This window comes from Neophocaena asiaeorientalis, unplaced genomic scaffold (assembly GCF_003031525.2).
Source record: "Neophocaena asiaeorientalis asiaeorientalis breed wild unplaced genomic scaffold, Neophocaena_asiaeorientalis_V1.1 scaffold202, whole genome shotgun sequence".
Lineage (NCBI taxonomy): Eukaryota > Metazoa > Chordata > Mammalia > Artiodactyla > Phocoenidae > Neophocaena > Neophocaena asiaeorientalis.
This window is the reverse complement of record NW_020172627.1, coordinates 3,524,781-3,544,369: the sequence shown is the minus strand read 5'-3', so window position 1 is coordinate 3,544,369 and position 19,589 is coordinate 3,524,781.

Below are 19,589 nucleotides of genomic sequence, written 5' to 3'. Positions count from 1 at the left end.
AGAGAGGAATAGTTATTTTTTTTTTTTTATTTTTTTTTTTTTTTTTTTGCGGTACGCGGGCCCCTCACTGCTGTGGCCTCTCCTGCCGCAGAGCACAGGCTCCGGACGCGCAGGCCCAGTGGCCATGGCCCACGGTCCCAGCCGCTCCGCGGCATGTGGGATCCCCCCGGACCGGGGCATGAACCCGTGTCCCCCGCATCGGCAGGCGGACCCTCAACCACTGCACCACCAGGGAAGCCCAGGAGTAGTTAATATATTTTTTAAGAGAAATTAGGTTTTTGGATTTCATGGGTTAGAAGGAAAAATATATACGTAATGTAGCAGACATAATTTGATATTGACAAAGGTAACAGGTAAACATTCTCATCATTTCTTTGCAGACACTTGAATTCTCAGTAGTAGTCCATCATGTTTCTACTTGGTAGGATCCAGAATTACTTTGGAAGTAACAGGAATCAGTGCAACTAAAACATCAGCGTTCCTATATTAAGTATGATCATTGATTTTTTTTAATGTATGGTTTTGTGTATTATAGTAGATAAAGTTGATCCCAAAATTGTGTGTACCAGTTTTTAAGTAGCCCACATGACTTAGTTGAACTTGTCTTTAAGGCACATCCTAAGCACAAAATCTCAAGTACTACAAACGCTGATTCTACCTATAAGATTCTCAGGATGAATTTTTTCATGCCTCTTCCTCCTTTTTCAAATAAGTATGATTGGGTCAGCAATAGAGAGCATCATGCTTTTAAAGGTTAATTGTTTTAAAGAAAAATACATCTATGAACTCCCAAAGTTACAGATATAAGGACATCCTTTGAGGGAATTGCCCGGTTATCCAGTGGTTGGGACTCCACACTCAATGCCAGGGTCCCGGCTTCCCTCCCTGGTGGGGGAACTAGGATCCCATGAGCCACGTGGTGCAGCCAAAAAAAAAAGGGAGGGGAGACATCCTTTGAACACACTAAGCTGTATTCTTAATTTTGAATTTGAAATTATTATGAGTCATGCATTTTTATAGCTAGTGGGAGAAAAAATAAAAACAAGCTAGTGCCAATTCTCAAAAGTACTTTCAATGGTGTAAGTGAGTGACTATGATTATGGTAAAATTGGAAATGGTCACCTTATTGTGAAATGCAGATCTAGTGTAGCATTTTGATAGTCCAGAATAATTAGATAAATGTAGTCCCATGGTCATGTTAAAATTCTGTTACATGCTTTTGAACTAGAATTCCTTTAGGATATGAAAACCTTTTCATGTTATTAGTTAACCTAAAAAGTAAAGTAGGTGTGGTTAAGTTAATGTGAGCTGTTTTTACACAAAAATCATTGTGTACGATTACTGTTCTCCCTTAAATACCCTAAATCTTCTAATTGCTTTTTCATTTGATAGAGAGATCAGGCAAGTGGGGCTCCCCAACACCATCACCATCTTTTTTTTCTCTGTATCATTTATGTTTCAGTGATTTCTTCAGTAAGATTTTGTGCCAGGTTGAGAAGTTTCTAATGTCATGAAGAAACTTGTTTTGCAGTGACAAGTTTAGAGTGATATACTCCTGTTCATGCAGACATTTATTAAACATTTATTATAGATGATGTAATTGAGAACACAACATTTTGGAGAATTCAAAGCTCACAGTTTGGATTATATCATTTATGACATGGGTTATATTATGATAGTTTATGACTTGGGGTTGTTTTCCTTGACAAATTGTAACAGGTGCAATCATGTATACCGAGTCTTTCTACAGAGTAGGTGGGTTTATTTGATTTTGTATTAGTTATGAATGATTTTGTTTTAAGATAAACATTGGTTAAGGTTCCTAATTAGCCACATGTTCCATACTTGGGTATCTGTGACAGTGTTTTATTCTACTAGTTGTCAGAAGCTCTACTTTTCCTCCCTGATTTTAACACTAACTGATGTCAGGGAAACACACTCACCTCTTAGCCTTTTAATTGAAATGGTTGGACAAAATGGCATTTTAGGCATTGTTCCCCAATTCTAAGCCAAGACTAAAATTTCAGCATCCCTAAAGGAAAAAAAAAAAAAGTTGACAGAAGGTCATCAACTTGAATTTAATTTTTATTACATGATTATACCAACTTTTGTGGTATTGAGGTATACCTTTTATGAAATGGCGTTGATAGTAGTATTAGTTGCTTTCAATATTCTTGGCAAAATAAAAAGTTGGCAGCCCTATATTGGCCCCCACTTTTTTTTTTTTAACTGCTCCATGAAATCTAAAAATCTGGAACCACGTTTTTATCTAAAGCCAAGGTTTTAATCTAAAGTTCTGGGACTTAGTAATTATTTTATAAAGGTGTTAAAACAGTACAGTTTTATTGATTTTGATATTTAGTTTGTATATTTGAAATTTTTCATATATGACTGTTAACACAATGCATTGAGGCTTCATGCAAAGTTATTAATGTAAAAGAGTGGTTTTACTTTCATTCAATTTACCATCATGATCCAAACTAAGAATAGTGCCAATCCATCCCAATCCCTTCATAACTCATGATTTTAAAGGATTAAATAAAATACACGACACTGAGATTTGCACAAGATGATTGTTAACTGCACATCTGCGTTTTCTGAGAAAAGTATTTTTTATGGACCTAAGAAGTATTTCATAAACAAAAAAATTGCATATATGAGCTGAAGTTACCAGGAATCATGCCCAAGGGGAAAGACTAGAAATAAAATTTTAATCAGTAAATGGGTGAATATCATTCAGATTATAAATTAAGGGTATTGATATGATGTTAGCCCTAAGGTCTCTGAACAACAAAAAAGGCAGTGTGGGGCTTCCCTGGTGGCGCAGTGGTTGAGAGTCCGCCTGCCGATGCAGGGGACAAGGGTTCGTGCCCCGGTCCGGGAAGATCCCACATGCCGCGGAGCCTGCGCGTCCAGAGCCTGTGCTTCGCAACGGGAGAGGCCACAACAGTGAGAGGCCCCCGTACCGTAAGAAAAAAAAAAAGTGCGACCTCAAACATGGCACTGAAGAGTGCCAAGCTGAGAATGTTGTCAGCTAGGCATTGTGTAAACTGGATGTTCTTCACTTGCAGTAGTACCTGTGTCTCTGAGGATAGTCTATTTCTTCCTAGTTCTTCCAACCTGTCACTTACAGATGAGCAGAAGTCAATTTCTGTCAAGACCTGCTTCAAGTGCTATTTCAAAAGTTGTTTTCATTTGTAAGTATCAGAGTTTTATAGATTTCCAGCTTTATTTTGAACATTGCCCACATGCTCTTTACTATAGGATAAGTTGTTTTTCTGCTGGTAATGCTGCCTATCAACATTTTCATTATTGGGTTAGGCAGTGGCTCATCTCACACCATATACAAGATAGACATGAGAGATGATGTTTCTTATGGCTGTACCAACAATTAAACTTAGCTAAATCTGTTAAATTTATTTCAAAATCTCCCAACTATGAAAGGTAGGGTTCCATTTATGTACTCCATCACTGCACAGCAATCCTTTATCCTAAACTTTCTTGATATGGACTACCACTCCTTGATCTAGACAGTAAGGCTGTGTTCCCCTTAATATCACGATTTTACACTTTTAGAATTGGTCAGCCTTTATCTTTCCAACTTGCAGTCTGCTCTGTAGCCATCACATGAACCTTTTCTTTATCTCTTCACCTCTGCGGCCCTTCTAGGGAAGAGCATTGTGATCATCACTTAAAGCAACCTCATCCCTTTCTCAGTTAATACTGTTTCTCAGGACCCACCAGGAAGCTGCTTCTAGCACAGACACTGAAACAATATTGACTTTCCATTGCTGGTTACTGCTTCTATCCTGACCCTGAACGCCACCTAGCGTAGACTCTCTGGTAATGAGAATATTAAATCATAAATTACATTTCTTAATTTAACAGTGCCATCCAGTGTATGCACTAAAGTCCCTGACCCTAAGGAACCTTTATTTATACCCCAGAAGTCTGGTCACTGGCAAGTTTCGTTTTTAGTTCTGTGACTCTCTCGTGTTTTGAGCATCTGATTTGCCAAGACATTGGTAATGCTACATGACTTGCTTTTTTTTTTTTAGCTCTGAGAAAGAAAATGTTTCAAATTTTGATCATTACAATATGCCCAGTACCCCAAACAGTTACAAGTACATAGCAGGTGCTCAATAAATACTTGTTTTAATTAATAAGTTTTTTATGTAATTTTAAAAGGATAAAAAAGTAATTGTCAAAAAGTCAATATTTCTGTCTTGTTCTGCTTCCAAATCCTGATTATCTTTTTTTAAATTTGCTCCTCTATATCCAGTATTACAGACTTCTGATCATGCCTATTAGGAAAATTTACTGAATTACTTATCCTGACCAGATTGGCTATTATTTAATCAACTTCTGTGCCTAAACTTCTAGTATAAAAACCAACGAGCAAATACTGCTATCCAGATCAGTTTGTTTGAAGCCGGTATGCACGTGATGCTTCATAACTGGGGGGAAATGTGGCACCTGGGATATTTAAAATCCGTGGACATTGCACTGGGAAAAGAGAAAGCTGTTATGAAAAAGACCAAAGGTTTATCAACCAAAAGTGCTTCTAACTGCATTTATTACCTCTCTGGTGGCAATGTGTGGACTGGGGCAACAATCAGGGGCTTGTAAATCAGACTTAGGTTTAAATCCCTGCTTTGCCACTTGAAGAAGTAATTTTCTGTGGATATCTGTGGTGGTTAATTTTATGAGTCAACTTGCCTGGTCCACAGAGTGCCCAGATTTTGGTCAAACATGATTCTGGGTGTTTTTGGATGAAAGTAACATTTATATTGATAAACTAAGTAAGACAGATTGTTTTTCCTAATGTGAGTAGGCCTCATCCAATCAGGTGAAGGCCTGAATCGAATAAAAAGGCTGACCCTTTCAAGAGGAAGAGAGAATTCTCTCTGCCTAGCTGCCTTTAAAGTGAAGCATCTGCTTTTCCTGGGTCTCAAGCCTGCCGGCCTTTGGACTGGAACTATACCATCGGATCTCCTAGATCATCTCCAACTTGCTGACTCACCCTGTACATCTATATACATATATAGATATAGATCTATCACTCTGGAAATCCCTGACTAATACAGCCCCTTTTATTATTTTTTTTAAACATGTAAAAGGGGCTTATACCTACCTGAGAGGGTTAGAGGTAATGGATTTAAGCATCTATTGTGGGACTTCCCTGGTGGCCCAGTGGTTAAGAATCTGCCTGCCAATGCAGGGGATACGGGTTCGAGCCCTGGTTGGGGAAGATCCCACATGCCATGGAGCAACTAAGTCCGTGCGCCACAACTACTGAGCCTGCACTCTAGAGCCTGCAAACCACAACTACTGAGCCCGCGTGCTGCAACTACTGAAGCCTGCACACCTAGAGCCCGTGCTCCACAAGAGAAGCCACCACAGTGAGAACAAAGCCTGCGCACTGCAATGAAGAATAGCCCCCCCACTCACCTCAACCAGAGAAAGCCTGCGCAAACAGCAATGAAGACCCAACGCAGCCAAAAAAAAAAAAAAAAATCTATTGCGGTATCATCTCACACATGACTTCCTTACCCTAAAATTATGTCCGCTGCTGAAAGTAGTATAGGAAGGTATTCAGAATTATCTTCTACATAAATAACACAGAGAGATGGCTCAACATTGGCAAACTTACTTTGTTAACATCCCCAAGACAATTTTCTAAAAAGCTCTCCTATTTTTCTGCATGAGGGGGAAAAAAAGCAGTTTTAAAATTGCAACATCTTTCTACAGCGATTTCTACAAATAATTATTAAGCACCTACGGTTTGCCAGGCTGTTAGTAAGAAACTGAAACAATTCCTGCCCTTATGGAGTTTATCGACCCCCCAACTCTTAGTATGGGGGAAGGTTGGTGTTACAGACAAGTAATCAGGCCATTATTAACATGACTAGAGATATGAGAGAGATAAGTGTAAGAGCACAGGCGGCAAAAATCCAGAACCAGAGGTCAGGACAAGAGCTGAAGGATGAGTAAATGTTTGAAGGGGCAGAAGGGCCAGCAAGGTTCAAGGCTGGGAGTGATCCACCTTGTGATCTTCTCTGAGATGGCCCTGACTGGTTCTACTGCTTGTTATATCTGCAGTGTACCTTCCTGTGGCACGATCTCATTAATAGTATTTTTTTTTTCTGGCTTTTAATGTGCAATATGAAATCCAGTTGTCATCCCTGACTCATCAGGTGAAAGGACAAAGTCAGGATTAAACCCTAGTAAAAGAGGCCGGCCGTATTGCTTGAGCCAAAATTTAAAAGATCTTGTATTCAACCTTAATCACTTCACCAGCAAAGCCAAGAAGTCAAATCAATGGTGTTATGTATTGTCACTGCCTAATGAAGAAACACCTGATCTGTACAGAAATGTTTCATGATCTCAGTAGAAGTAGTGATGTATTAAATTAAGCTACACTACAAAGTAATTTTGAAGAGGAAGGTGAAGTGGGCATTTATGCCAAAATCACTCTCAGTATTCACTGCCCATCAATGAGCATGCTGGAAAGTCCCTAACAAAGCAAAGAGCTAAGTGTTACCAAAAGCTCAGCTTCTCTGTACTCCTGTGCTGAAAACCCCAGAGTGTTTGATGTGGGTTTTTAACAGTCGTTCAAGGGTGGGGTCTCTGACAAGATTAGGGTGTGAGCAGGGTCTTCACTCCTTAAATCTCTTCTTGGGTGGCCATTCTCCTAATCTTGATGAGTTTCTCTGGTCCCTTTAAGCTTGCCTTATCTGGTCTCTTGTCTGCTCCTCCTTTGATTAGCAACTCTTCGAATCCACCCTTTGAAACTCAGGGAAAGTCATGGAGGCTGGAGTCTTGCCCCACAGGGCCTCGCTCCTTTCATAAGCCCTCTGCCTTTTCTACTGTGTGAACTTGATCAGACCACTTAACCTATTTGAGCCTCTATGAAACAGGGATAATAGGACTGACTATCTCACAGGGCCTTTGTGAAGATGAAATGCATGTGAAGCGGTTTACACCATGCCCAACAGCTGGTAGGTATCCTCAATTACTCATTATTATCCATTATTGTCCAGCTGTTTAACTGTATCAGAATGCTGTAGGAATCATTACTATTGCATCTACCATGACCATTTCAATTCAAAGAAACCTTTTCTTGATCAAAAACTATTGTTTGGTTAGAACTATAGTCAACCAACCATAGTTCGTTTTTTTGTTTTGTCTTGTTTTTTATTTTTATATTATTTATTTTGGCTGTGTTGGGTCTTCGTTACTGCACACGGGCTTTCTCTAGTTGAGGCTACTAGCCTCAAAGCGGGGGCTAGTCTTCGTTGCAGTGCACAGACTTCTCATTGCGGTGGCTTCTCTTGTTGCGGAGCACAGGCCCTAGAGCACGCAGGCTTCAGTAGTTGCGGTGCACAGGCTCTAGGGCACTCGGGCTTCAGTAGTTGTGGAGCACGGGCTTCAGTAGTTGTGGCTTGCGGGCTCTAGAGCACAGGCTCGGTAGTTGTGGCATTCTTAACCACTGTGCCACCAGGGAAGTTGCATAGTTAGTTTTGAGTGTAAGGCTGCTTGGATTGTTACACACTTTGATCAACATCCAGAACAAGAAACTAGAAAAAAAAAAACAGAAGCAATAAACACACCACACAAAGATAATGAGATTGGAAATTTAAGCTGAGAGAAGTAACCCAAACATTCCTACATTTTTCTCCTTCCCCTTTTGTCCTTTAGCCTCTTCTATTAATATCCGCTCCAAAGGATGAAAAAGCCTAGGGAGAAATGCAAAGTTCTGAAGATTCCCATGTACTTGTTACTATGACCACCTGGGGGCGTCCTGGCCACACATTTCTATGGCAAGGTACTAGGTATAGTGGAGCAAAGTCTCTTTTGCAAAAGTTTCTCATTAACATTTAATGAAGATTAGAAAAACTGCAGTACGGTTGACTAATGGAAGTGTACCACTGGATATCAAAGAAGCCGTTTCATCCAGCTAAGTTCTTATTAGTGTCCTAAGAAAAAAGAGGAGAATGTAAACCCTAAGGGCAGAATCAAACTCCAAATAATAAGCAGATCAAAGCAAGTGGATCTGAGACTGTTCTTTATCAGTAGGCACAGAAAAATGCACACTTGCAGAGGAAGGGCTTCATGAAAGTCCATGTGTAATATCAAAAAAATTTTCTAATCTATTGCCTTCAAACACATCTCAAATGATAGGAAACATTTAAAATAATACAATTCTCAAGTGAAGCACATTTCTCTAGCCTTAATCTTCTAATGCTCCAAAGAGTAATGAGATTTTTTTTCCTTCTTGGTAGGAAGGATTCAATATACTCATCATTCTCTGGGAGGGTAAAATGAAGAGTCAGCTCTCTCTGTCTGTATTTCTATATGTGGTAAATATTTTATGTTTTATATGTATCAGGTGCAAGTCAAAAAGTCACTTTACAGATAAAAATCAAAATATAAGGTGTGCAATTGCAAAAGAAATAATCATGCCTTTGTGGAAGATGTATCGGCAAAAAGTCCAGAGGAATTCAGAAAGGATGAAGGAACCCTTTGGGTTTCAGTAGTTGGAAAAGACTGTGTGAGAAAGCCAAACATGAACTGAGTCTTAAAATACACACACCAAGGGCTTCCCTGGTGGCGCAGTTGTTGAGCGTCCGCCTGCCGATGCAGGGGACACGGGTTCGTGCCCCGGTCCGGGAAAATCCCACATGCAGCAGAGCGGCTGGGCCCGTGAGCCATGGCCGCTGAGCCTGCGGGTCCGGAGCCTGTGGCCCGCAACAGGAGAGGCCACAGCAGTGAGAGGCCCGTGTACCGAAAAAAAAAAAAATACACTAAGGGATAAAAGACCTGTCATAGTCATCTGTTCAACAGCACTAGCACAAATAAACAAATAGCCTCGCCACCTCAAAAATGTCTGGACGCAGGTAAAGCAATAGAAGAAAATTTCAGTGTGAAATGGAATTTTATTACAACCTTCCTCCTATGCAAATGCCATCAAATTTTCTTTATCCCCACTAATCACTTGGGCAATCATTTTAACCCAAATGATTTAATAAGAAACCACATCTTCGCTACTACTATTCCACTTGCATGATATGCCCTCCCTCACTCTTTTTTGTGTATAACTTTACTTATACTCAACGTCCAACAAATACTATTTCCTCTGAGAAGTCAAGGACAACCTCCTTTTCCTTTTGCACTCCCAAAACACTAATATGCAGATATTTAGTCATTCAGGGAACAAATATGAAATATCTTAACAGATGCTTTGAATACAAACATGTACTTAAAAATGGCCCTTGACTTTAAAACGATTCCAGCCTAGTTGGAAAACTAATAACAATACCTATAAAACAAAATAATTACAACTAAAATAAAAGTATATGCAGAGTACAGTAGTTCAGTCAATTCAAATTCCATTCTTAAGGGTTACAGAGAGGTTGAGATCATCTTTCCAGAAAAACTGGCATTTGAACTGGTACATGAAGGATAAATGAGATGTTGCCAGTCAGGAAATAAGAAGTAAGAAATTAAACACAACATTGTAAATCAACTATACTTCAATAAAAATTTTTTTAAAAAAAGATAAACTGAGTCATACTAAAATGCTTAAGAGTTTGTTTTTAAAAAAGAAAAGGGAAGAAGAAGAAGTAAGAAATTATAGACTGCCGTTGGGGGAAACCCACTGAAAAAAAAGTGAAGAGGTGTTAGGGTGTGTAGTGTGCCAGTGTAGGAAGTTAAGGATTCAATGTAGTTCTTCGTGACCAAGCCTGACCTCCCTCCGGCACCATCATTCAACATTCCCAACTCATGCTCTAGAAATCAGCTATTCCAATCTAACTTAGATCCCATACCAAGCTGGTTTCTCTTCTTGGAATGCCTCCCCACACTTTTTTTTTTTTTTAAATAAATACAACTTCTCCAAGAATCAAAGAATCAATTCAGACAGATATTGCATCCTCTGGGAGCCGTCCCTACTCCCTCAGTTAGGATTAGTTGCCCCTTCTTTGCAGCCCACAGAACTCTGCATATTTTCTGTCCGAGTCCTTACTACACTTATTATAAGCCTTTTCACTTATGCTATGAAGTCTTTTCTGTTTCCCTGCTACCTAACATTTGTTGAATGAGTGAACAAACAAATAAATGCATGGACCCCTGGTAAGTACCAGAAACTGGTAGGTGACGGGAAGGAGCGAGGGATGCTAGGACATAATCTTTGCTCTTAAGGAGTTTACAGTCCAGATAAGTCATAAGTGGTGTTATCAGTGGCTGAGGATAAAGGGAGAAGAGGGAGAGGGCACTGAGTTGTAGGAGCCATTGGCTGATATTGGAGGGAGGAGTCCGGGAGGAGGATTCCTTTTGTGTGTCCCCAGCACCTATTAACACAAAGAACTGGTAGACCCACAGCCAAAAGAGTCACAGGCATGTTTCGTTTGTCCCTTTAAGCTAACATTGAAAAATCCGATTTTATATAATAAGGTAGATTTTTTGGCTTCATTTAAATAATTTGGTAAAATAGAAATACATTCTCAGAGCTGCGGAATAGCTTCCTGTTTTATAAGACATTCACATTTACCATTTTTTATATTGTAAAAATGTTTTTAAAATATAAAAAAAGTTTACCATTATAATCTTATTTCAGTTAAGGAATGTGTCACTTTAAAGAAAAACATAAGGTAAATAACTACAGGCAGTATTTGGATATGTCCTAAAAAGTGAAGGTGGTACTTAAACGATGATTCAAGGCCATAGAGAGCAATACAGGGGCCTCTGGATTCTCTGCCACTGGTACCGCCCCCCACCCTCACCTGCAATTTCCAACAATTTTGGTCAAATTGTACATATAAGTTGGGCATAACTATCTGTAAGAACGTAATTGTATACTGCACACCCTATAAAGTGTCATCTTTGTAATTGTTTTCTAGAATTTAATCTCATCTGATATTAATACGAGAACCCCTACTTTCTTTTATTTGTATTTTCCTAGAATATCTCTGTTCATCATTTCCTTTACAAAGTTTCTGAGTAATTTTAATTTAGTACTTTCTCTATGTGCAGAATATACACAGAGAAGTACAGAATGTTCTTTCTTTTATAATTTAACCGGAATCTTTTTTTTTTCTGTATTTTATTTTTACAAGAGATAAATAAACTGACACCAAACATTGTAAATGGATGACCACAACAAAAGCAACAGTGACTGCAATTACCAAACATGAAACACCCTCACACTATGTCATAATATTGACATTCAGTCCAGTAAGCCTCTACTGTAACACCTCCTTTACTTTGCAGTGAATATTGGTTTGTATATTTTTTGTCTCCGAGTCCTTGTGTGATTTTTTCTTTTATTCAAACAGAAAGTCACAAAAATTATAATCATCCTCATCAGTTTACTCAGTCCCATGTAATTAATTCTTTTTTTCATCTTGATCTTTTGTTAGCACTTTTATGAATTCATCAGTTTTCCATTAGAGTTCTGAAAATGCTTATTCATTCAGTTCAGCAATATAGTCAGTTACCAGAAACCTGTACTTGTCAGAGTCTTTTCCATGAATTCCTTGAAGGTGAAACCCTTTTATAGGAACATTTTTGCGAAAGCATCAGAGTACACCCAGAACTGTCTGTAAATGACAAAAGACTTAAAAATAACCATGGTTATTAAAGATTTGATGAAAGTTCATAATAATGCAATTGACAAGGAAATTTTGTTATTTCTGAGATATACATTTTAAAGTAATAACTAGAATTGTGACTTATAACATTATACCAGAACATATAAGATTTTTAGAAATTTCACGTAATGTCTGAAACATTTATATTAACATATTTCCATACAAATAACCCAAAGAAAGTTTGGTATTAGTTGGGTTTTTTTTGTTTGTTTGTTTGTTTTTATACTGCAGGTTCTTATTAGTCATCAGTTTTATACACATCAGTGTATACATGTCAATAATAGATAATCGATAGGTCTTAACATATTTCCATCTATGGATAGAATAGTTAGATGAGTCTTAGTTCTATCATTTTTAAATGATTTCTTTCTTATTTTTAGTTTTTTTAAAAAAAATAAATCGTCACTACATGCTCTACGCTTGTTTTGTGTTGGTATGTGTTTTTAATCTGACAATTTTGGGAAGTTCATATTTTTATTTTAGTTGTTACATTTATTATGAAATAGACTTTCTCCTCTATTTCTTTAGATAGTGTCTAACTACTACCTATTCAAGAATTATGACACGAGCATATTTGCACTTCTTTCTCCCTTTCTTCCCTCTCTGCTGCCAACATAAATGGACATCTGAGGGAAGTAAGTTATGGGTGGTGGAACAGCAATTGTAAAGACCTGGAGTAAATTATGCTAAGTGTTTTTTGTTTATGTGTTTGGAGAATAGCAAGGAGGCCCCTGGGACTGGAGCTGAGAGGGAGTGGGAGGTGATGAGGTCAGAGCTTTGTGAGTATTTGTCTTTACTCTGAGTAAGATCAGATGGTACGGCAGGTTTTTGAGCAGGAGGCTGACATCTGATTTACATATAACACAGACTTCTGTATGGAGACTAACTGCAGGGACACCAAGCACAGAAACATGGAAACCATTTGGGAGGCTACTGCAAGAACCCAGATGAGAGAAATGATGGCGGCTTCATGTAGGACAGAATGGTAGTGAATTGGTCAGATTCAGGATATATTTTGAAGGTAGAATAAATCAGATTTGCTGATGGACTGAATATAGCGTGGAAGAAAAAGAGAAAGGATTACTGCAGGGCTTTTGACCTGAGCATTTACTGAGACATTCTCAAGATTGCTGTAGGAGGATTGCAAAACCTACTATTAAACCCCAAATTAGCAACCTCAGATAGTTAAACCTATTATTAAACTACAGTAATAACTGAAATGGTGTGATAATGGAGCATGCATTTACACACACACACACACACACACACACACACACAAAATCTATGAAAAGAACAGAAGCTTAGAAATGACATTAAGTCAAATAAGAATTTAAAGTAAAAGTTCTATTTCTAATCGTCATCAACAGGATAAGTAATTCAAAGGATTACGCTGAAACAACTAAATAGCCAGCTGGGAAGAAAGAATCATTTTGGATACTTGCCACTATCTGAAATCTTACATTAATGGCTAATCCTCCTCCAAAATGTAAAGATGGTGAGAGACTACAAAGTTCTGGAATAAAAGACAGGACAATATTTTTTTCATTCATGAAGTGGGAAAGACTTTTGTAACACAAAACACAGAGCCATCATTTTTTACTTCATTTTAAAAAACAAAAAAACTTTGCATGACAAACACCCAATAAATAAGATCAAAAGACAAAGAAGAAACTGGGGGTAGGGGTAATGTTTGAACAGACGTGTATGATGTTATTTGTCAACTTTTTGTATTAACAAAAAAAAATGCTTTTTAATCTCACAGTAAAAATATTGAGAAGAAAATAGAATTCTACAGAGATTCAGGAATTGGGGTGACTGTGAACAGGGGGAAGGGGTGTGACACTAAAAACAAGAGGGTATATTAAACATCTGACTAGGAAGCTATAGACACCCCTCACCAAATTCCCTGCAAGGCTCTTATGGGCAGGTGACTGTTCCTTTTCTCCTCCCCCAACTCTCTGAAAGATGACTTGAGATTTACTCTGAGAGGTTGTCATGAGTGGCACTGGACTCCAGGATCCTAGACTTGGTTAAAAACAGAAGAGTTAAGTTGAAATCTGTATATTAATGGGGAGACCTGCAACCCCTTTTCCTGATGCGTTGTTTATAACTCCTTTACATATCCCCTCCCCACATTATTCAGCTTGGGGTGCTATAACAAGAATAACCATAGACTGGGTGGCTTAAATAACAATCATTTATTTTCCACAGTACTGGAGGCTAAGATCAAGATCAAGGTGCTCGGCAGATCTGGTGAGAACCCATTTCCTGGTTTGCAGATAAACATCTTGTTGTATCTACATATGGTAGAGAGCCAAAAGACAGGACTCTCTTCCTCTTCTTATAAGGACACTCATCCCGTTATGTCTCCATCCTCATGAATGAATTACCTCCCAAAGGCCCCATCTCCAAATGCCATCACTTTAGGGCTCCAGCATGTGAATTGGGGGGTAGGGGTGGACACAAACATCTGTTTCATAGCACCACCCCAGCTCAGTAGAATAATTGAGAGAAAATACTGACAATTGTAACTAAATAAATAATCTTAAAGTAATACCCATGGGTCAACAAACCCTGCTTATACACTCAGAGGCTGAAGCCAGCCTTTCAGTACCTCCTCTTAAATATGAACCGATAGCCAATGATCACAAGGCCAAACCAACAACAGAGAAATCATTTGGGACTTAACAGATGCATTATAAACTCTAAGACAAGTACATGTGATACAAGAAGAGAAAAAGTTATGTGTGGCTCTGCTGTGAATAATATTTATCTGGTTATAATGATTAAACCATTAATTTTGATTTTACCAAAACTGGTGGGAAAGGACAACCGTTTTCTCTTCTGAACCTTGTTTAAGTCTAGTTCAGACTCAGTCAAGTCGTACAACCTTGTTGTACGACTTGACTGAGTCTGAACTAGACTTAAAACTACATTCAGACAAGTCACTGGAAGTCCAAGTCAGTGTGAGAGGAGAGGAGGGGAGAGAGGGAAGAGACTAAGATACTTAAAAAAGAGACAAAAGGACTGAAAAGGACAAACACAATTCTAGATGTCACTTTGTAACTTTCAGTCTCAACTGTGACTTTATAATTAGTCTTGACTTTGGGGTACTCATGGTGCCCTAAACATTGTGGACATGAAAATCTTGTTACAGTTAGCACATTTAAGATCGTGTAATGTTGCTAAATACAAAATCTGGATACCAAAATCGATTATATTCTTATAAACTAGCAACAAATAATTACAAAAATGCCAAGAAATAAATTTCACGAAAGATGCAAAGATCTTTATGGGAAAAAAGTAAACCAATTTCAGTGAAGAACACATAAGACCTAAGTAAACTGGGACTACAGCATGATCAAGAATGGTAAGAATTGCCATCTCAACAATATCAATTTCTCCCTCAAACTAATCTTTACATTTAATGCAATTACAGTTGAAATCCCTACGGGGTTTTTCATGGACTTTGATAGGCTGATCCAAAAATTCATATGAAAAAGTAAAGAATAGGCAACATAGTTTTCAAGGCAAATAAGAAAGGGGCAGGAAAGCAAAACTCATGAAGCTAGAGTAATCAAAACAGCATGGTTTAGTGTGAGACAAGAATACCAGAAAAAGAATAGATAGCCCACACCAGAGCCACGTATAGATGGGCAGGTGACAGAAGTTGCCTAACCACATGGAGAAAGATAAGACTGGATTTCAGTATCATTCTGTACAAAAAGTCCAGGTAAATTAAAAACCAAATATAAAATGCAAACTTTAAATTGTTTAGAAAAAAATACAGCAGCCTATTTTAGTGATGTTGAGATAGAGATTTCTGAAACAAGACCCCAAGAGCACAAACTCTGAAGGGGAAGATCTGATTACATAGATCACACAGATATTTGATTACACAGATATTTTAAAATTTCTGTTTCACAAAAGACAACCCATGTAGTATCCAGAATATATAAAGAATTTCTACAAATTCATAAAGAAAGAAAAGATTGAAAAATTGGCAAAAGATGTGAAAAGCCAATTCACAGACAAGGACACCCATATGATCAATTATTAGGTAAAAGATGTTCAATCTCTTGAGTAATTAGGGTAGTGCAGATTTTAAAATAAGTTGACATTTATCAGATTATCAGAAAAGACTGATAATACTAAATGTTAGGAGAGAATGAGGGAGTGTATGTTGGCACCACCAGCTTGGAAATCAGTCAATTTGGAAATATTGAGTCAAGTTGAAGATGCATATACCATTATCCAGCAATTTCACTTTTGGAATTTAACCCAGGAAAACTTTTACTCAGTTGTAAGATCCATAGAGCAAAAACTCTTAGTGACACATGATTAGTAATAGTAAAAAATTGAAACAATCTAAATGTCCACTGACATGAACTAATGGATAAATTGTGATATATTTATTTCTAAAATACAGCAATTAAAATTACTTAAGCTCTATATGTAAGAAAATGAATAAAACTTAAAAATATCTTTGTTGAGCAAAGAAAAGAAGTAACATAGTGTTATACCATTAATGTACAACTTGAAGACCCAAACCAATATAGCTAATATTTTAATATCTATAGACACATGAATTGTATACCTAATATTATATAACAAATATTATACATAGCTATGTGTTCATAAATGTCTAATAAAGTTATAAACGCATGCACTGGGGTCACACAAAACTTCAGCAGAGGAGCTACCTCTTCAGAAAGAAGTAGGGGAATGAAATGTCTTTAACTTTACCTGTAATTTAAACACCACAAAATATAAACATTCATTATATCTGGGTGGTGGGAATAGGACTGTGGATCTTTTATATAATTTTGGTATTTTCTGTATGCTTAAAATATGTCATAATTTGGGACTTCCCTGGTGGTCCAGTGGTTAAGAATTCGCATTTCCAATGCAGGGGGAGTGGGTTCGATCCCTAGTCAGGGAACTAAGACCCCACATGCCATGTGGTGCAGCCAAAAAGAAAAAAAAGTCATAATTTAAAGAGAGAAGCAGACAAGCTTAACTAAAGCCTTAGTCATCACTAGGAAGGAAAGATTTTAAGTAACACATGATGCTTCTACTCACATTCTTCATTGAGCCAAGTCTCCACTCTCCGCATGGGCTCATGACCAAGGGTTGCTGGGGAAAACTGGTGGTGAAGAGAGGGAAAGAGAAGGAGTGAAATTCTGTAAATATAAACAGAAAGTACAGTTTCTTTAAAATTCTAGGAGACATAGTGGTGCAGGGCATGGGTGGGCTAATTTTTTTTTTAATATACTCTTTCTTTTAAATACTTTATTTTTAATTTTTTAATTTTAATTTTAATTTTGGCTGCACTGGGTCTTCATTGCTGCACACAGGCTTTCTCTAACTGTGGTGAGCAAGAGCTACTCTTCATGGCGGTGCATGGGCTTCTCATTGCAGTGGCTTCTTTTTGTTGTGGAGCACGGGCTCTAGGCGTGCAGGCTTCAGTAGTTGCAGTGCATGGGCTTCAGTAGTTGTGGCATGGAGGGCTCAGTAGTTGTGGCATACGGGCTTAGTTGCTCCGCGGCATGTGGGATCTTCCCAGACCAGGGATCAAACTGTGTCCCCTGCATTGGCAGGCAGATTCTTAACCACTGTGCCACCAGGGAATTCCCATGGATGGGCAAATTTTTTTCTCATATTTCTTTTATGACTCCTGGTATGTACTAAGGTCGTGAAAACAGACAGGAGCCTTGGTAATGCAACTCAAGGCCAAGAAGGAGACAGACATCCTTTCAGCACATTGGAGCTATGTTGGCAGGAGGCTAGTTTTAACCATGCAAAAGGCTAGCTTTTTTTTTATTTGGCTTGCAGGATCTTGGTTCCCCACCAGGGATTGAACCCTGGGCCCTGGCAGTGAGTCCTAACCACTGGACAGCCAGGAACTTCCCAAGGCTAGCCTTCTTTTAGGTACTCCAACCGTCTTCCGGAGCCCAGAGTCAGCCAAGGGAGAGTGGTTTTTGGACACTATGGAGAGATTGGTCATGCAGAATGTTCCTAGAGCTGGGAACTGAGACCATGTCTGATCACTTTGGACAAGACAGATAGGGATATTTCATACTCTCTTGCACAACACACAGTGCAGCATTAGGACACTGAGGGCTGCAGAGAACACAGTGCCACTTAAGTGCTGTAGGGATCCAAGATATCGGTGGTTCCTTTTGGGAGGTCTAGTGAAAGCAGAAGTAGCAGGGCTCACTGCATATGACAAGTACCCAGTGGAAGCAACTCTCCTGCGGGCACTGAAGGTAACAGCAGGATGGCACCAAGCCCAGTGACAATACTGGAGTCAGGGATACACAAATTATACATAGTGATAGAGGGTTTCAAATGGAGGACTGTGGAGGATACTTTGGGAGGTGGTGGAGGGATTCTATTCCATGGAGTTGGGTGACGTCCATGCTCTTGTCTATGTTGAGTCTGTGCTCCTAAAGGAGCACTGGTTGTTTTCCTCTCTTATGCATGGTATGTCTTTGCTTCTGGAGTTTCTAACTTTGGGATGGTCCTTGTGAAATTTTTTTTTTACCACTTTATGTTTTATTTTTTCCATCACTTTATGTTTTATTTTTTCCTTGTGAAACTTTTTTATGGGATGAGCAAACTGTGAAACTGTGGATCAGGATTTATCATACGGTGGATTTCCTTTAAAACCTGTGTGGGTTGTTGTTGTTGTTCTTTGGAAGGAAAAGTAATACAGCGTTTCAGTACTTCTTTTCAGGCAGCTCAAAACAAGAGAAGAAAACTGAAGAGGGGCATTTGGCCCAATGGCTGAGCTACTGGCCCCACTGATCCCAGGAAACTATAGTAAGAACCTGAGGGGGCTCCTGGGCGGGGACACTGGCAGGGCTGATGTTCAGGCCAGGAAGCAACAGGATGGGCATTCCAGATGTTAAAATATTGAAATTCCTCTGAACCAGTTGGCAAATGGCCAGTGCCCAGAGGGGACCCCCAAGTGCTGCCCCAGCTTTCCTATATGTTCTCCCAAACTCCTCTTCCACCCAGTTCCCTAAGACCCAGCAATGAAATGGCCTCCACAATCCTGTTCCAACATTACAGTCCAAAGGAATTAATGACCAGAAAAAAGTCTCTACTATTTCTACTTTCGCATTTGCATCCTTTCCTAAACTTTGTTACACCCTCTCCTATTGGATAAACTTCTTTTTTCCCCTCCCTTTTGTACTTACTATGTAGAAGTAGCTATTACTTACTTTTTCCCTACACGTACCTCCACCGAGCCTGTCTTCTCAAGATAAACTTCATTAGACTAACAAACACCCTAAGAACTGTTGACACCAGCCCTGGGATCTTTTTTTTTTTTTTTATAAGTAGAAGAATCCTTTCAAAATCTGTTTTAAAGGGCAGTTATTTCCTTCTGCCTCATTTATTTATTTTTTATTTTTGCTGTGTTGGGTCTTCGTTTCTGTGCGAGGGCTTTCTCTAGTTGCGGCGAGCGGGGGCCACTCTTCATCGCGGTGCGCGGGCCTCTCACTATCGCGGCCTCTCTTGTTGCGGAGCACAGGCTCCAGATGCTCAGGCTCCGTACTTATGGCTCACGGGCCTAGTTGCTCCGTGGCATGTGGGATCCTCCCAGACCAGGGCTCAAACCCGTGTCCCCTGCATTAGCAGGCAGATTCTCAACCACTGCACCACCAGGGAAGCCCCCACCCTGGGATCTTTTATTTGAGAAATGCTCAGCATGTAGGCTTCATCCTGTTTCTTAGAGGCCTTGGATCAGCTTGTGCAGCTCTTGAGAAGAGTTGAATAAAAAAAGGAGGGTGAAGTTTCTCGAAAAAGTTGTTCCTCCCAGTCCCTTTCCTTCCTGTCCTCTCATTTCTGCCTTATTCTCTTCATGAGGCCTTTTATTCTTCAGTTTCTCTCAACTAGGCAGAAGTTCTCTCAACTAGGCAGGACTGCCAA